We start from the raw sequence: 16,909 nt of genomic DNA, 5'->3' as shown, positions 1-16,909 counted from the left end.
GACGAGGCTTGATTGCATTGTTGGATGGTGTTGACACTAGTCTTTGGACCAGCTTTTGTGAGGCATGGGGTGGGGGAATAGGGGAGACTACCGGTGATGAGGATGGGAGTAAGGGGGAAGCAAAGTCAAGGATGAGGGTGTGTGGATGATCTCCTATTAGGAACACAAGAGAGGACAATGGCCTTTTTGCAATGAGTGGCATCAATCCACTCTTTTCCAATGATAATCCGGCCTTGGAGTGCACCTACATCTATGACATGAAATATGCAGTCCAACTGGTATTTCCTATAGAAATTTAAAGAATGAAATACCCAAAACTCATTGGACACATTTTGTGTGATATTTGAATGTAAGTATCTTATTTTGTTAGTGTGTGTTTTCCAAGAGTTTTCCATGCCTCCAACAAGAATATGATACTAGCATGTACCATGGGATATATGTGGGCTAGCCACCATTGTAGACCATTCCCGGTTGGGAGTCTAATCCAGATTATTGGTGGGCTGAATTTTGGTGGTAGTTCAGAGGCAGTGGAAGACTTACCCATTATTGTGGGGGGTGTCAGAGTACACTGTGTGGAAGCAATCGAGGTGGGCAGAGGATCGGATTTAATGCACTCCCCATCCAAGAGGATCACTGTTACCTTGGCCTAGGGAAGCTTGAGGATGCAAGAGGATCATTGTTACCTTGGCCTAGAGAAGCTTAAGGATAGCTATGTTGTCAGTAGAGTTGATTGTACTTGCTCTTTTGTCTCACTATGGGAACCACATAGAACTTACAAGCCAATGGGTTATAGAAAGTATGTATAGTTTGTGTAAAGTACCCAAGGCTTTGTATACATTGGCCACTAGTAGGCGATTGAATTTTGGCATGGGCAGTTTTATGAGATGGTTTGCCTAGGGAGACCCATGTTTCCCATGGAAAAAGATTGTGGCTAGGTGTGGGAGACAAAAGGCATGTTTTTGTTGCATATGTCTACCAAAGAGAAAATCTATCCACACCCCAAGGGTGGTTGTTTTAGGTTGTGGAGCTACACTTAAACTGAGGGTGTTAAGCGAGGCAATGGCTTTGTAGGCTTCATGAAGGGTCTGACCGTTTGGGAGAATGGAATGTGTATCGAGTTTGCGATTTGGGAGGGTGTCAAGTGTAGCAAGGATTTTTTTACCAGTCATGGTCAACTTCGTCACTATTGACACAAGCGACCATGCATGGCACCCACACGTCATCAAGGGCTTGATAATAAGCATCGTAAACAAAGAGCTCATTGCTCCTGGTGGTGGTCGCAGAGTCTTAGGCAAAGGGAGCTTTTGCCATGGGATGTGAATGCTAGGTATATAAATTGACTTTGAGCATTTGAGACCCTTTGTGGAGGTAGATATGATCCATGTCCTAGTCATGGATCAGTCGTGTTTGTCGCTTGAAGGGTCTGCCTAGGATAGCAGCATAGGCAATGTTTCAAAAGCCCATAACCACAAATGTGAGGTTGAAGGTCAGGTCACAGACTTTGACCTTAACGTCATGCGCTATTCCCACCAAAGGTCCCCGTCTGCAAGCTTTATGACCAATGTGGTATGATCAAGGCATAGTTGGCCCCAGTTTTTCCAGCATGTTCGTGTGAGGATTCTTATGTGCCAGCACCGCCATCTAGGATGTCTTTGATCACATGGTTGTTTTAGGTAAGGGGCAGGGTTGCGTTTATGTAATCAATTTCAAAGTAGTTTCCTAGCATATTTACTCAAATTTTTGGTGTGCCTTTGGGGTGTGGGTTGTGGTGATGGAGTAGTTGATGAGGGGGATTTAGATTCATCCAAGGAATCTGAGTTAGCTTCCTCCTCCACAGAAACTTGTAGCCTTTGTTCCATCCAATCCCGAAGGTCATTCCATAAATTTGGACTACCTTTTAACAAGGTTCCAATGGGCATTTGGATTTGGGAGGAAAGAAAGGTGGAGAGGCCATCCAGGTTGCTTTGATGAGGAGCCTCCATAGGTGCGGGGCCTTGATCATAAGGTGGACCAACAATAGTATATGGAAGTTAAATTTGGTCCTTATTTTATGGGGGTGGAGAGGTCAAGAGTTGGTTGCCACATAGAAGGGTACAATACCTTAGCAAATTTGGTGTGGGGAACTCGTGAGTCTCTATCGGACTCTATGTTAGTGTTCACATCCAGTTGTTTGATTGTGAACGTGTGATTTGGGCTTGGCTGCCTATGGAATAGGCAATGGAGGATTAGAAGGCACATGTGGGGAAAAATCTTCATTTGTCGATGTCATCTTGGTGAATGGATCTTCCTTGGCTTTGAGCGTAAAAGCGAGGGTCTCCTACCTTTCTTGGTGTGGGAGTTTAGGTTCTATGGGGGGGACAGCACACACTCAGGTAGTACTAGGTCAAAGGTCACAAAAATGGGCGACTCTTCTAGTTGATCTTCGTAGTGCTCTACTAATTCTTAGGCCTCCTGAAGACGTTTCTTCTCAAGGATAGCATTGGGATATGTTGTGAGCCGTTTTTTTCATTTGGTGATTTTTTTGGGGCCTGCATGGACGAGTGGTAGTTCTACACGATCATCGCTCCCAAAGGAGGAGGATGTGGTTTTTGTTGAGAACCAGTGTCAATGCTAACCCAATCTTCTCCATGGCCAATCTGCTTAGAGCATTGTTTTTTTTAGGATGTGGCCTTCTTTAGCTTGGCCTATAATCATGTGACAATATTCAATGGGAAAATTAAGATCTTCCCATGTCGATATCTTCCCATGTTGAACTCTCAACCTCGGGGGGTTCAACTCAAAAAATGTTAGTGTACCACGTGAGTTCAACAGGAAGAGTTTTTTAATTAGATACATTGAGAAAAATTAAGATAATTACATTAATAGGAGGGGTTTTTAATTAAAACATTTAGTTCATAAGTAAAGAGGGGTTGTTTTATTGGGGGGGAAATTTTAGTTAAGGGGTTTTTAAAATACCTCTTGAATGCACGTGAGACCTAGGGTTTTCTAGTAGTGCACCGAGCGCTCAACACATTATGGGATGGCATGCCTTCAATTGTGGAGCGAGAAACTGATTGCAAAGGGAAATCCTTGAAGTAATGGTCAGTTCCACAACCATGACATTGTGGTTGCATTGGCAAACATTTCTTTTTAGGTCATTCAGGCACTCTACAGGGTCCATGGCAGAGGAAACATAGAAGAGGTGGTTTCCGTGCAGGTGCACCTATAGTGTGCACAAGTCATTTAGGTTCCATGTGAGGCATTGGTAAAGGGAGATGATGTGGTAGGGGTGCCTTAGGGGTGGTGGGAGAGCATGGGATCCTTAGGTTTAACAATGGACTTGGTTTGAATCTTTCCATGAGCACTAGGGTTTACCTAGAGAGGCAACGGTTGGAATGGAAAGATTGGCATTGGAGAAGGTCACGGTGGCACTTTGTGTGAGTAGTTAGTTTGGGGTGGCACCACTAGTAAAGCTTGGGTCTGAGAGGAGAGGAGAGGAAAGAATGTTACAAATCAAGGGTAAGCCTAAAACAATGAAGTTTATTCACTCTTTTTGACGTTAATCTTCTTCCTAACCTCTCTCATGCTTGGAAGCATTTTATTTTATGGGTTTCCTCTTAAAACCATGCTTTTCTTTATTTATGTTATTGTTTAGATGAATTAATGTTTATGTTTATGCTTGGACTTATGCATAAACTAATTTTTAAATTAAAAGTGAATTTTCAATCAAAAAAGTGTTGATTGAGGAGCCCTTGGATGAAGTGGAAATCATGCATGAAGTAGAAGTTAATAATCAACATTATGAGGAGCCCACGAAGATCGCACTAGAGTATTATGTCTTATCAAACAACACGCTAGTACCAATGTTTCAAACCATGATAAGATGGAAAGGAAAAGTGTAAGATTCCTCCCCAGCCTCTCAAGATGTCTAGTATCTTTCCCTGTAATCAAATCCCTCTCTTCAGACATATAAAAGATCTTGTTTCTACCTATTTTGGCTTAGAGAGAGAAAATATTCTAGAGAGAGGTTATTCAGATTTTAGATATTTCTGGATGGAAAAATATCTCTTCTTATTCAAATAAATTCTCCCAAAACAGAAGTTCAAAAAGATTTTTAGAAGGTGCATTAGAAATCAATTATATTCTGTTCAAAAGGCCTTATCCTAGGAGTCTAGATTTTTTGAAAATTTTAAATTAAGGTTTTCAGGGGCCAATCAGATTCATCGAAATGTGTGGAGGAGATAAATAGAAGAAATAAAGAAAATTTTCCCAAAATGAGTAAATACTCACATAAGATGAAGAGTTGACTAAGGACTAAAGGAAATACTTAAAAAATGAACTTTTGACACCTCAGAGTGGGGATTCCCCCTCATGAAGGAGGCACCTATTTCACATGTGTGGTGGAGTTTTAAACTCCCAAATATTGAGATATTTCATCTCTCCTCTCTCCTATTTCAAGTCTACTTCCAAAAAGGAAGCTAAACTGTCCCAAAAATGGTCAAAAATTGACCAAACTGATTTGTAAAATTCTAGAATCAGTTTGCTTGGTTAGAAGCTCACTTTTTCCTATAAATAGAAGCCTCCCCCTTTGTTGAAGCTTAATAGTGTTTTATGCATTCTTACTCTACTCCTCCCCAGAGCCAAAAACTCTGAATTTATTAATAATTCATTAGTTTTTGACCATTCCCTCTTCTAAAGAACTGGTGGCCACTCTTGTTGCAAACAAGAGTGGATCCCTCAAACCATCAAGCCAAAGGAAAGCTCCCAGAAATTTATGTAAGTTAGAAATCCTACTTTTTCTTTATTCTTTTAATGGTTTTCTAATTTTTGTTATCTTTAAAATGATAAATTGATGCTATGCCTTGTTGGAAAGGCTTTCCCCCTCTCTTCATTCTTTAATTCAGCCTTTCTTTATCCTAGTTAAGTAATCAAATTTCTAGAATTAAACTTTTCATATTTTTTTCTCTTTTAAAAGTAGAATTCAATTAGTAGCAAATGCTTTCAACCATTTGGGGATAATTTTTAAGTAATTTAAGGTTAGAAAATTTTGAAAAATGGTCAGCCATACAAAGGAGGTTATGGCAAAATTTTCTTAAATTTTGTGAAATAAGTTTTATCTTTTATTATTCAAAAAGAGTAATCCCCATCGTTTGTGTATTCTAAAAGTGTTATTTTGATTCTAGGCATAGAAAAATGCATAGTAGAAATATTTCTATTATAAAAGTGTAATTTTCATTAAAGATAAATTAAATGCATAGAAAGATGCATATTGATTATTTTTTTATTATTATAAAAGAGTGGTTTTTATTAGATTTAAATTCTATACATAGAAAGATGTATATTGGATAAATTTTTTTATTATAAGTGTTACTTTCATCAATATTGATTTTTATGCATAAAATGATGCATAAAAGAATTTTTTTTATATAAAAGTGTTACTTTCATCAATATTTATTTTTATGCATAAATAGATGCATAAAAGAATTTTTTAATTATAAAAGTGTAACTTTCATCAATATTGATTTTTATGCATAAAATCATGCAGAAAAGAATTTTTTATTATAAAAGAGTTACTTTCATCAATATTGATTTTTATGGATAAAATGATGCATAAAAGAATGTTTTTATTATAAAAGTGTTACTTTCATCAAAATTGATTTTTTTAATGCATAAATAGATGCATAAAAGAAATTCTCTTTTATATAAAAGTGTTATTTCCATAGAAGTTGGATTTTATGCATAAATAGATGCATACAAAATTTTCATATCAAAATAAGAGCTCTTTAATCCTACGTTTAAATCCCATGAATATTGGAAAATGAATAAGTAAATACTCAGTGAAGGAAAATTATACCGTTTCATATTCTCTAGGATGGTAATGAGAAAATTCAAAAAAACTATCAAAGGCGGAATTTTAGATAAATGATTAATTTATTCCTCATAGGATTTCATGACTAGTTTTGAGTTCAATTAAGCAAAATACTCAATGAATGAAAGTCAGTAAAGTAGTAATTAAAATATTACCCCTCGAGAAAGATAGTTCAGGGAGAACCTTTCAAGACTCAAACCCTGAATCAGACTATGACCAAGATGTAACTCCTTCGTCAGTTTCAAGAAAAGACGATGTGACCAATTCAGTAATCTATACTCAAATCACCCACCGAATCTGAAACTAAGTTGAGAGCTTTGATTTTGATCTGAGGATCAAGAATTCAGAATTCGAGCTTGGGAATCCAAACCTATGATCTAGAAGTCTTGGGATACGGAATTAAGATATACTCATTGTATTCAAAAGAAAATCAAAACTGAAAACTTGCATAGAAACCCTATTTTCTTAAAGGATTGTCTTACACCGGAATGCTGGAGGGAGCATTTGGTATATGTGTTTTAAGAGCAAATGCACTTTCTCTACCGACCACCATGTTGAATACTTGGACTTTCTGGTATCCAAAGATGGAATTTCTCTAGATTCTGCTAAAGTCCAAGCAGTCATAGATTGGTTTGAACCAAAGACAGTGAAAGAAGTTAGAGGATTCTTGGGATTGACTGGTTGGTATAGAATTTTTATACCAAAGTATACTCTCATAGCTTCCCCCCTGACTAATCTTCTCATCAAGAAGAATATCCCGTTTCTGCCAGGTGCCACAGTGCTTTTGATAAGCTGAAGACCACCTTGGTAACCAATCCCATTCTAAAGCTGCCAGATTTACCAAAAGCACTCTGCCAGGTGTGCCAAAGTGCTTTTGATAAGCTAAAGACCACCTTGGTAACCAATCCCATTCTAAAGCTGCCAGATTTCTCTCTACCCTTTGAGGTAGTAACTGATACCAGTGGTTTTGCCCTAGGAGGTGCACTCATGCAGGAAGGTCATGCAGTGGCCTATGAATCCCAAAAACTCAGAACGCATGAGAGCAATTATGCTGTCCACGACCTAGAACTACTTTCAGTAGTATATGCCTTGAAGTTGTGGACATTACCTACTGGGTCAAAGATTCACTTTGATGACAGATCATCAGAGCTTAAAGTGGATCTTCACTCAGAAGGATCTCAACATGCGCCAAAGACGATGGATGCAGACCCTACAAGAATTTGATTTTTAAATCAAGTACTGCCCAAGCAAAGAAAATGTGGTAGCAGATGCCCTCAGCAGAAAAGCCTCCTTGCTTGCAACAATTACTGTAGTGTCAAATCCTTTGATTATTGAAGCAAGTGAGAAGATCATGCAGGATAGATTCTTTGGCCCTATTGCTACCCTACTTATGCAAGAAAGAAAAACTCCACAGGAGTTGATCCGAGTTCAAGGCCTAGATGATGGAATTATGTATTATAATCACAGACTATGCATTCCCAATGATGAGGGAACTAAGGGTCAAATTCTGAATGAAGCCCATGACAGCCTTATTGCAGGACATCCAGGTTTCATCAAAACCTACATGTCTGTGAAGAAAAGCTTCTTTTGGCCTGGTCTAAAAAAGGATGTGCTTAATCATGTGAGTCAATGTCTGACCTGTCAGAAAGTCAAGGCCGAGAGAGTAAAAATGCCCGGGAAGTTACATCCATTAGACATCCCCCCAGATGAAGTGGGAATGCATCAGTATGGATTTTATTACGGGATTACCCTCAGTGCAATCAGGTTACAACTCCATCTTCGTGGTAGTTGATAGACTAACCAAAGTTGCCCATTTGATTCCAGTAACAGAAACCTACACTACAGTGGATGTGGCCAGAGTGTTCCTCAAAGAAATCTTCAGAGTCCATGGTCTACCCAGAAGAATAGTAAGTGATCGAGATCCCAAATTCACGTCAAGATTCTTTTTGAAGCAGTAGAAACTTTCTTGGATCTCAGCAGCTTACCACCCCGAGACCGATGGTCAAACTGAAAGGGTGAACCAAGTAATCAAAGATATACTTGGTCATGCTGTGTGGCACGGAACCCAAGAAGTGGCTAAGCTATCTGCACCTAGTCGAGTTTGCCTACAATGCTTCTTATCACAGAAGTATTGGGATGAGCCCTTTCAAAGCTTTGTATGGACAAGATTGCTTAACTCCATTAACTTGGTCCGACCCAATGATTAGGGTTGAGATGTCCAGACAGATGCTTGATGACATGGAGCAGCAGATGTAGTCAATTTGCAAAGATATAAAAGCTGACCCCCACGATAGACATAAGCAGTATGCAGATAAGAAGAGGACATACAGAAAATTTGAAGAAGCAGATATGGTCTTCATTCAAGTACGCCCCAAAAGAAGTTCTCTATCTCTTGGGAAGTACAAGAAGTTATCCCCCAGATATTGTGGACCATATCTGATTACAAAGAAAGTAGGTGACTTAGCCTACGAGCTTCTTCTGCCTCCTCATCTCAAAGTACATAATGTATTTCATAGCAGCCTTCTTAATAAAAAGTATATACCAAGTCCAAATCATGTGCTTGATGAAATCTTAACTTCTTCAACCCAAGGGCAGATGGAACTCCAAGCTGAAGAAATCCTTGATGTTTGAGAAAAGGTTCTCAAGAATAGAATTCTGAGAGAATTATTGGTCAAATGGAAGTTCCATCCTTTTGAAGATGCCACTAGGAGAAAGAAGCCGAACTGTTACGAGATTACACCGAGTTTGCGGGATGAGGACATCTCGTGTTTTTCAAGTGAGAGAGAATGTAAGATTCCTCCCCAGCCTCTCAAGATGTTTAGTATCTTCCCCTGTAATCAAATCCCTCTTCAGATATATAAAAGATCTTGTTTCTATCTATTTTGGCTTAGAGAGAGAAAATGTTCTAAAGAGAGATTATTCTGATTTTAGATATTTTTGGATGGAAAAATATCTCTTCTTATTCAAATAAATTCTCCCAAAATAGAAGTTCAAAAAGATTTTTAGAAGGTGCATTAGAAATCAATCAAAAGGCCTTATCCTAAGGCCCAAGGGTCCAGATTTTTTGAAAATTTTAAATGAAATTTTTAAATTAAGGTTTTGAGGGCCCAATGAAATTCATCCAAATGTGTGGAGGAGATAAATATAAGAAATAAAGAAAATCCCCCCAAAATGAGTAAATACTCTCATAAGATGAAGAGTGGACTAAGGACCAAAGGAACTACTAAAAAAATAAACTTTTGACACCTCAGAGTGGGGATTCCCCTTCATGAAGGATGCACCTATTTCACATGTGTGGTGGAGTTTTAAACTCCCAAATATTGAGATATTTCATCTCTCCTCTCTCCTATTTCCAGTCTACTTCCAAAAAGTAAGCTAAACTGACCCAAAAATGGTCAAAAATTGACCCAACTGATCTGGAAAATTCTAGAATCAGTTTGCTTGGTTAGAAGCTCACTTTTTCCTATAAATAGAAGCCTCCCCCTTTGTTGAAGCTTAATGGTGTTTTATGCACTGTTACTCTACTCCTCCCCGGAGCCAAAAACTCTGAATTTATTAATAATTCATTAGTTTTTTACCATTCCCTCTTCTAAATAATTGGTGGCCACTCTTGTTGCAAACAAGAGTAGATCCCTCAAACCATCAAGCCAAAGGAAAGCTCCAAGAAATTCATGTAAGTTAGAAATCCTACTTTTTCTTTATTCTTTTAATGGTTTTCTAATTTTTGTTATCTTGAAAATGATAAATTGATGGTATGCCTTGTTGGAAAGGCTTTCCCCTCCTCTTCATTCTTAAAATTAGCCTTTCTTTATCCTCTTCAAGTAATCAAATTGCCAGAATTAAACTTTTCATATTGTTTCTCTTTTAAAAGTGGAATTCAATTAGTTTAGAATGCTTTAAACCATTTGGGGATAATTTTTAAGTAATTTAAGGCTAGGAAAATTTGAAAAATGGTCAGCCATACAAAGGAGGTTATGGTAAAATTTTGTTGAATTTTGTGAAATAAGTTTTATCTTTTATTATTTAAAAAGAGAAATCCCCATCGTTTGTGTATTCTAAAAGTGTTATTTTCATTCTAGGCATAGAAAAATGCATAGTAGAATTATTTTTATTATAAAAGTGTTATTTCCATTAAAATTAAATTCTATGCATAGAAAGATGCATATTGATTATTTTTTATTATTATAAAAGAGTGATTTTGATTAGATTTAAATTCTATACATAGAAAGATGTATATTGGATAAATTTTTTTATTATAAAAGTGTTACTTTTATCAATATTGATTTTATGCATAAAATGATGCATAAAAGAATGTTTTTTATTATAAAAGTGTTACTTTCATCAATATTGATTTTTATGCATAAAATGATGCATAAAAGAATTTTTTTTATATAAAAGTGTTACTTTCATCAATATTTATTTTTATGCATAAATAGATGCATAAAAGAATTTTTTTATTATAAAAGTGTTACTTTCATCAATATTGATTTTTATGCATAAAAGATTTTTTTAATTATAAAAGTGTTACTTTCATCAATATTGATTTTTATGCATAAAATGATGCATAAAAGAATTTTTTTAATTGCAAAAGTGTTGCTTTCACCAATATTGATTTTTATGCATAAAATGATGCATAAAAGAATTTTTTTAATTATAAAAGTGTTACTTTCATCAAAATTGATTTTTGTAAATGCATAAATAGATGCATAAAAGGATTTTTCTTATATATAAAAGTTTCATTTCCAAAGAAGTTGGATTTTATGCATAAATAGATGCATACAGAATTTTTATATCAAAATAAGAGTTCTCTTTAATCCTATGTTTAGATCCCATGAATATTGGAAAATGAATAAGTAAATACTGAGTGAAGGAAAATTATACGGTTTCATATTCTCTAAGATGGTAATGAGAAAATTCAAAAAAACTATCGAAGTCAAAATTTTAGATAAATGATTAATTTATTCCTCATAGGAATTGACTAGTTTTGAATTCAGTTAAGCAAAATACTCAATGAATGAAATTGAGTAAAGTAGTAATTGAAATATTACCCTTCGAGAAAGATAGTTCAGGGAGAACCTTTCCAAACTCAAACCTTAAATCAGACTATGACCAAGACGTAACTCCTGCGTCGGTTTCAAGAAAAGACGAAATGACCAGTTCAGTAATCTACACTCAAATCACCCACCGAATCTAAAACTAAGTTGAGAGCTTTGATTTTGATCTGAGGATCAACAATTCAGAATTCGAGCTTGGGAATCGAGACCTATGATCTAGAAGTCTTGGGATACGGAATTAAGATATACTCATTGTATTCAAAAGAAAATCAAAACTGAAAACTTGCAAAGAAACCCTGCTTTCTTAAAGGATTGTCTTACGCCAGAATGCTAGAGAGAGCATTTGGTATATGTGTTTTCTAAGGGAAGTTTGGTTGCAACAGGTGGCGTGCGGGGAGTGTTCAAAGGACGACTCACGCGATAAAAACCTGCCCAGGTCTTGACCAACCTGGGTATGGTGTAAAATGGTGTGCTTCCGGTACGATGGGCGAGGGCCGATGAAGCAGTCCCTGAGTGAAGTGCCAGGACACCTAAGGAGGATCCTGGAGGATTCTGACCAGGCGATGCATGGGCTCGCGGTGCTTAGGACACCCATGCATATGTCGGGTATGTATGATGATAAGAAACTTATTGTAATCTGTTTTACTGGTTGCTGACCTGCTGTGCTGGTCTCAACGGAGAGTCCAGAGTGATACTATTTTGTGAGAAACAAGGATTGAAGGATATTTTGAGTTATGACATCTATAACCAATAATTGTTTGTCAAGGGATTGTTTTATGAATGAAAGTTTAAAGAGGAGTGTGTGCGTATCTATATTCTAAAGCAAAAGTTAAGAAAGGCATTGAATTATGGGTGGATGAGTACTTGTTTGGTTCTACCAATTCCACAGTGGTTGGGCAGTGGCTAACCCATGGGCCGGATGGGGTTAGGCTAGAATCAACAGAGTTTTAATAATAAAATTGATCAATAGGAATACACTTAGAACTCAAATAGTTAAATAATAACCTGAAGACTTCTCAAATGAATAGTTCAACGATTGTGCCTGATTCAATTAGGAAAAAAGCATTGATTCCTTCAAGTTAAGTCTGTAATAGTTTCCCTTCTATCCGGTTTGTTCAAATGAAGGTTAGCTCAGTATATACGAAGCCCAAATCATGTGCTTGATGAAATCTTAACTTCTTCAACCCAAGGGCAGATGGAACTCCAACCTGAAGAAATCCTTGATGTTCGAGAAAAGGTTCTCAAGAACAGAATTCTGAGAGAACTATTGGTCAAATGGAAGTTCTATCCTTTTGAAGATGCCACTAGGAGAAAGAAGCCGAACGAGATTACACCCAGTTTGCGGGATGAGGAAATCTCGTGTTTTTCAAGTGAGAGAGAATGTAAGATTCCTCCCCAGCCTCTCAAGATGTTCAGTATCTTCCCCTGTAATCAAATCCCTCTTCAGATATATAAAAGATCTTGTTTCTACCTATTTTGTCTTAGAGAGAGAAAATATTCTAGAGAGAGGTTATTCAGATTTTACATATTTTTGGATGGAAAAATATCTCTTCTTATTCAAATAAATTCCCCCGAAATACAAGTTCAAAAAGATTTTTAGTGCATTAGAAATCAATCAAAAGGCCTTATCCTAGGGGTCAAGATTTTTTTCTTAAATAAAAATTTTAAATTAAGGTTTTGAGCGACCAATCAGATTCATCCAAATGTGTGGAGGAGATAAATATAAAAAATAAAGAAAATCCCCCCAAAATGAGTAAATACTCACATAAGATGAAGAGTGGACTAAGGACCAAAGGAAATTAAAAAAAAAAAACTTTTGACACCTCAGAGTGGAGATTCCCCCTCATGAAGGACGCACCTATTTCACATGTGTGGTGGAGTTTTAAAATCCCAAATATTGAGATATTTCATCTCTCCTCTCTCCTATTTCAAATCTAGTTCCAAAAAGTAAGCTAAACTGATCCAAAAATGGTCAAAAATTGACCAAACTGATCTGGAAAATTCTAGAATCAGTTTGCTTGGTTAGAAGCTCACTTTTTCCTATAAATAGAAGCCTCCCCCTTTGTTGAAGCTTAATAGTGTTTTATATGCACTGTTACTCTACTCCTCCCCGGAGCCAAAAACTCTGAATTTATTAATAATTCATTAGTTTTTTACCATTCCCTCTTCTAAAGAATTGGTGGCCACTCTTGTTGCAAATAAGAGTAGATCCCTCAAACCATCAAGCCAAAGGAAAGCTCCAAGAAATTCATGTAAGTTAGAAATCTTACTTTTCTTTATTCTTTTAATGGTTTTCTAATTTTTGTTATCTTTAAAATGATAAATTGATGCTATGCCTTGGAAAGCCTTTCCCCCTCTCTTCATTCTTAAATTCAGCCTTTCTTTATCCTAGTTAAGTAATCAAACTGCCAGAATTAAACTTTTCATATTGTTTCTCTTTTAAAAGTGGAATTCCATTAGTTTAGAATGCTTTAAACCATTTGGGGATAATTTTTAAGTAATTTAAGGCTAGGAAAAATCAAAAAATGGTCAGCCATACAAAGGAGGTTATGGCAAAATTTTGTTAAATTTTGTGAAAGAGTAATCCCCATCGTTTGTGTATTCTAAAAGTGTTATTTTCATTCTAGGCATTAAAAAATGCATAGTAGAAATATTTTTATTATAAAAGTGTTATTTCCATTAAAATTAAATTCTATGCATAGAAAGATGCATATTGATTATTTTTTATTATTATAAAAGAGTGATTTTTATTAGATTTAAATTCTATACATAGAAAGATGTATATTGGATATTTTTTTTATTATAAAAGTGTTACTTTCATCAATATTGATTTTATGCATAAAATGATGCATAAAAGAATTTTTTTATTATAAAAGTGTTACTTTCATCAGTATTGATTTTTATGCATAAAATGATGCATAAAAGGATTTTTTTAATTATAAAAGTGTTACTTTCAATAATATTTATTTTTATGCATAAATAGATGCATAAAAGATTTTTTTTATTATAAAAATGTTACTTTCATCAATATTGATTTTTATGCATAAAAGATTTTTTTATTATAAAAGTGTTACTTTCATCAATATTGATTTTTATGCATAAAATGATGCATAAAAGATTTTTTTTATTGCAAAAGTGTTGCTTTCACCAATATTGATTTTTATGCATAAAAGAATTTTTTTAATTATAAAAGTGTTACTTTCATCAAAAAAAAAATTTTAATGCATAAAAGGATTTTTCTTATATATAAAAGTTTCATTTCCAAAGAAGTTGGATTTTATGCATAAATAGATGCATACAGAATTTTTATATCAAAATAGGAGTTCTCTTTAATCCTATGTTTAGATCCCATGAATATTGGAAAATAAATAAGTAAATACTCAGTGAAGGAAAATTATACCATTTTATATTCTCTAAGATGGTAATGAGAAAATTCAAAAAAACTATCGCAGTCGAAATTTTAGATAAATGATTAATTTATTCCTCATCGAAATTCGTGACTAGTTTTGAATTCAGTTAAGCAAAATAGTCAATGAATGAAATTGAGTAAAGTAGTAATTGAAATATTACCCTTCGAGAAAGATAGTTCAGGGAGAACCTTTCCAGACTCAAACCCTGAATCAGACTATGACCAAGACGTAACTCCTTCGTCAGTTTCAAGAAAAGACGATGTGACCAGTTCAGTAATCTATACTCAAATCACCCATCGAATCTGAAACTAAGTTGAGAGCTTTGATTTTGATGTGAGGATCAAGAATTCAGAATTCGAGCTTGGGAATCTAGACCTATGATTTAGAAGTCTTGGGATACGGAATTAAGATATACTCATTGTATTCAAAAGAAAATCAAAACTCAAAACTTGCAGAGAAACCCTGCTTTCTTAAAGGACTGTCTTACGCCAGAATGCTGGAGAGAGCATTTGGTATATGTGTTTTCTAAGGGAAGTTTGGTTGCAAAACAACAGCTAGCACGTGGGGAGTGTTCAAAGGATGACTCACGCGGTAAAAACCTGCCTCTTGACCAGCCTGGGTATGGTGTAAAATGGTGTGCTTCCGATACGATGGGCGAGGGCCGACAAAGCAGTCCCTGAGTGAAGTGCCAAGACGCCTAAGGAGGATCCTGGTGGAGGGTTCTGACTAGATCAACGGCTGTGCCTGATTCAATTAGGAAAAAAGCGTTAATTCCTTCAAGTTAAGTCTGTAATAGTTTCCCTTCTATCTGGTTTGTTCAAATCAAGGTTAGCTCAGTATCTTGACCTCGTTAGAAAAATTTGTTAAGAAATTCAAAATGGTGGAATCATCCCCGTTTTTTGGGCATGGGATTTTTTCCCGGTTTCGGTATGACCACCAGCTTAGTCTCATGCCCGAACATTCGAGGGCGAGGCCCCGAGTGGGAAACCCTACCCCGCGCAAGAGGGAGCTGCTTCTGCTCTACCAGCAATCGGGAATCCGGTGCACGAAGGGGACAGTGGGATCTCAGAAAAAGACATAAACTCAACTCAACCAGTCGCGTAGCATAGACCAATGTCATGCTTATACACTCTCATGTGTGAAGTGTGGTGTCGATCATTTAAACAAAGACTACCCATACCGTGCCAATAGTTTCGCTTCTACATCTAACCACACCACTATCAGGATTATAAGTGTGCAACCTAGGAATATCATGTTGCTGAATGTCCTGACTCGAGCGCAAGCGAAACAAGGAGTTAAAGGGGAAAACTAGGGAGAGGTGTTACAACCTCTAAGGCTGGGAGAAGGAGAAGAGTAAAAAAAGTGGGGAAGGGAGATACCATGGTCATAATCCATGATGGATCGGAAGAAGATACCATTGACACCCGGATCCACCCAATCAAGGGAAGAGGGTGACCAAGTGCCAAAATAGGATGGAAGACCCAAGAAATTGCAAAGGAGAGACCAGGTACCCCTAAGGGGATTGGAGAATATCCAAATGCTAAAGAAGAAATAAGGAAGCTGGAAGAAGCAAAAGCCCTGGTTGAGGAGTGTCAATGCAATCACGAAGGCAAGTTAAGGGCCATCAGGGCTAGGGATACAGTGTATCCAAGAAATGAGATGTTAAGGGAAAGAAGATTGGACGTGCCTACTCCGATCTCAAAGACTGTGAGGATGGGACTCACAGTGACCTCATGGCAAGAATGCTTGAGGAAGTGGATCAAGATATGCCAAACCATTCATTCCCTAGGATTGAATACATAACAAACACATGTAAGGATCCCTCACTCGCCAGAGAACCTAGAGACATAGGCAACTAGTCTCGCATCCATACATAACAAACACATGTAAGGATCCCTCACTCACCAGAGAACCTAGAGACATAGGCAACTAGTCTCGCATCCATACTGTCCACAACTTTCAAAATGCTGCTAGCACCATTGCTATGCAACACGCTTGCATTGTGGGTAGATGTCAAGGGGACTCGGTGTAACGAAAATTGAACCCAATGACCACTACAGAGGAAAATCAATATTAAGTGTTTATTATGCAAATTAAGCTTTTCTTAAGAGTTGTAATGAATAATTAAGAAAAGTTTACATTTATGCTTAATTAGGATGCTTTTTATGTTTATCTCTCTCTCCCCAAAAGAATGGTCAATCCTATGACCAATTCTCTATTCAAATGATGCTTCTCATTGATAGATTCTCAATTCACAAATCAAACTCTAGGATTGTGAAGCTAGAGGTTAAGAAAGTGGCTTTTTATACTTTTATGCTTCTAAAATTATGATAATCTTATGATTTAAAACCATAAATTGGATTTAAGTTTAGATAGTTATACTATCATAATTGTATTACTAAGTTTATTCTTTTCAAAAATATTAAAAATTATTAGTAATAGCAGCGGAGCTATGGCAAAAATTTTAAGAAATTGATACATAATTCATTCTTATGCATAAGGTGAAAAAAGGATTTCCTACCATATTCTAGGATTGGTCATCCTATGCTAAAAGAATGATTTTCATCACATTCAATGGAAAACTAATTTTTAAGGTT

The sequence above is a fragment of the Cibotium barometz genome, chromosome 45 (assembly GCF_041138505.1).
Source record: "Cibotium barometz isolate CiBa-2024 chromosome 45, ASM4113850v1, whole genome shotgun sequence".
In the NCBI taxonomy this organism is placed as follows: domain Eukaryota; kingdom Viridiplantae; phylum Streptophyta; class Polypodiopsida; order Cyatheales; family Cibotiaceae; genus Cibotium; species Cibotium barometz.
Note: the sequence above shows the minus strand (reverse complement) of the source record.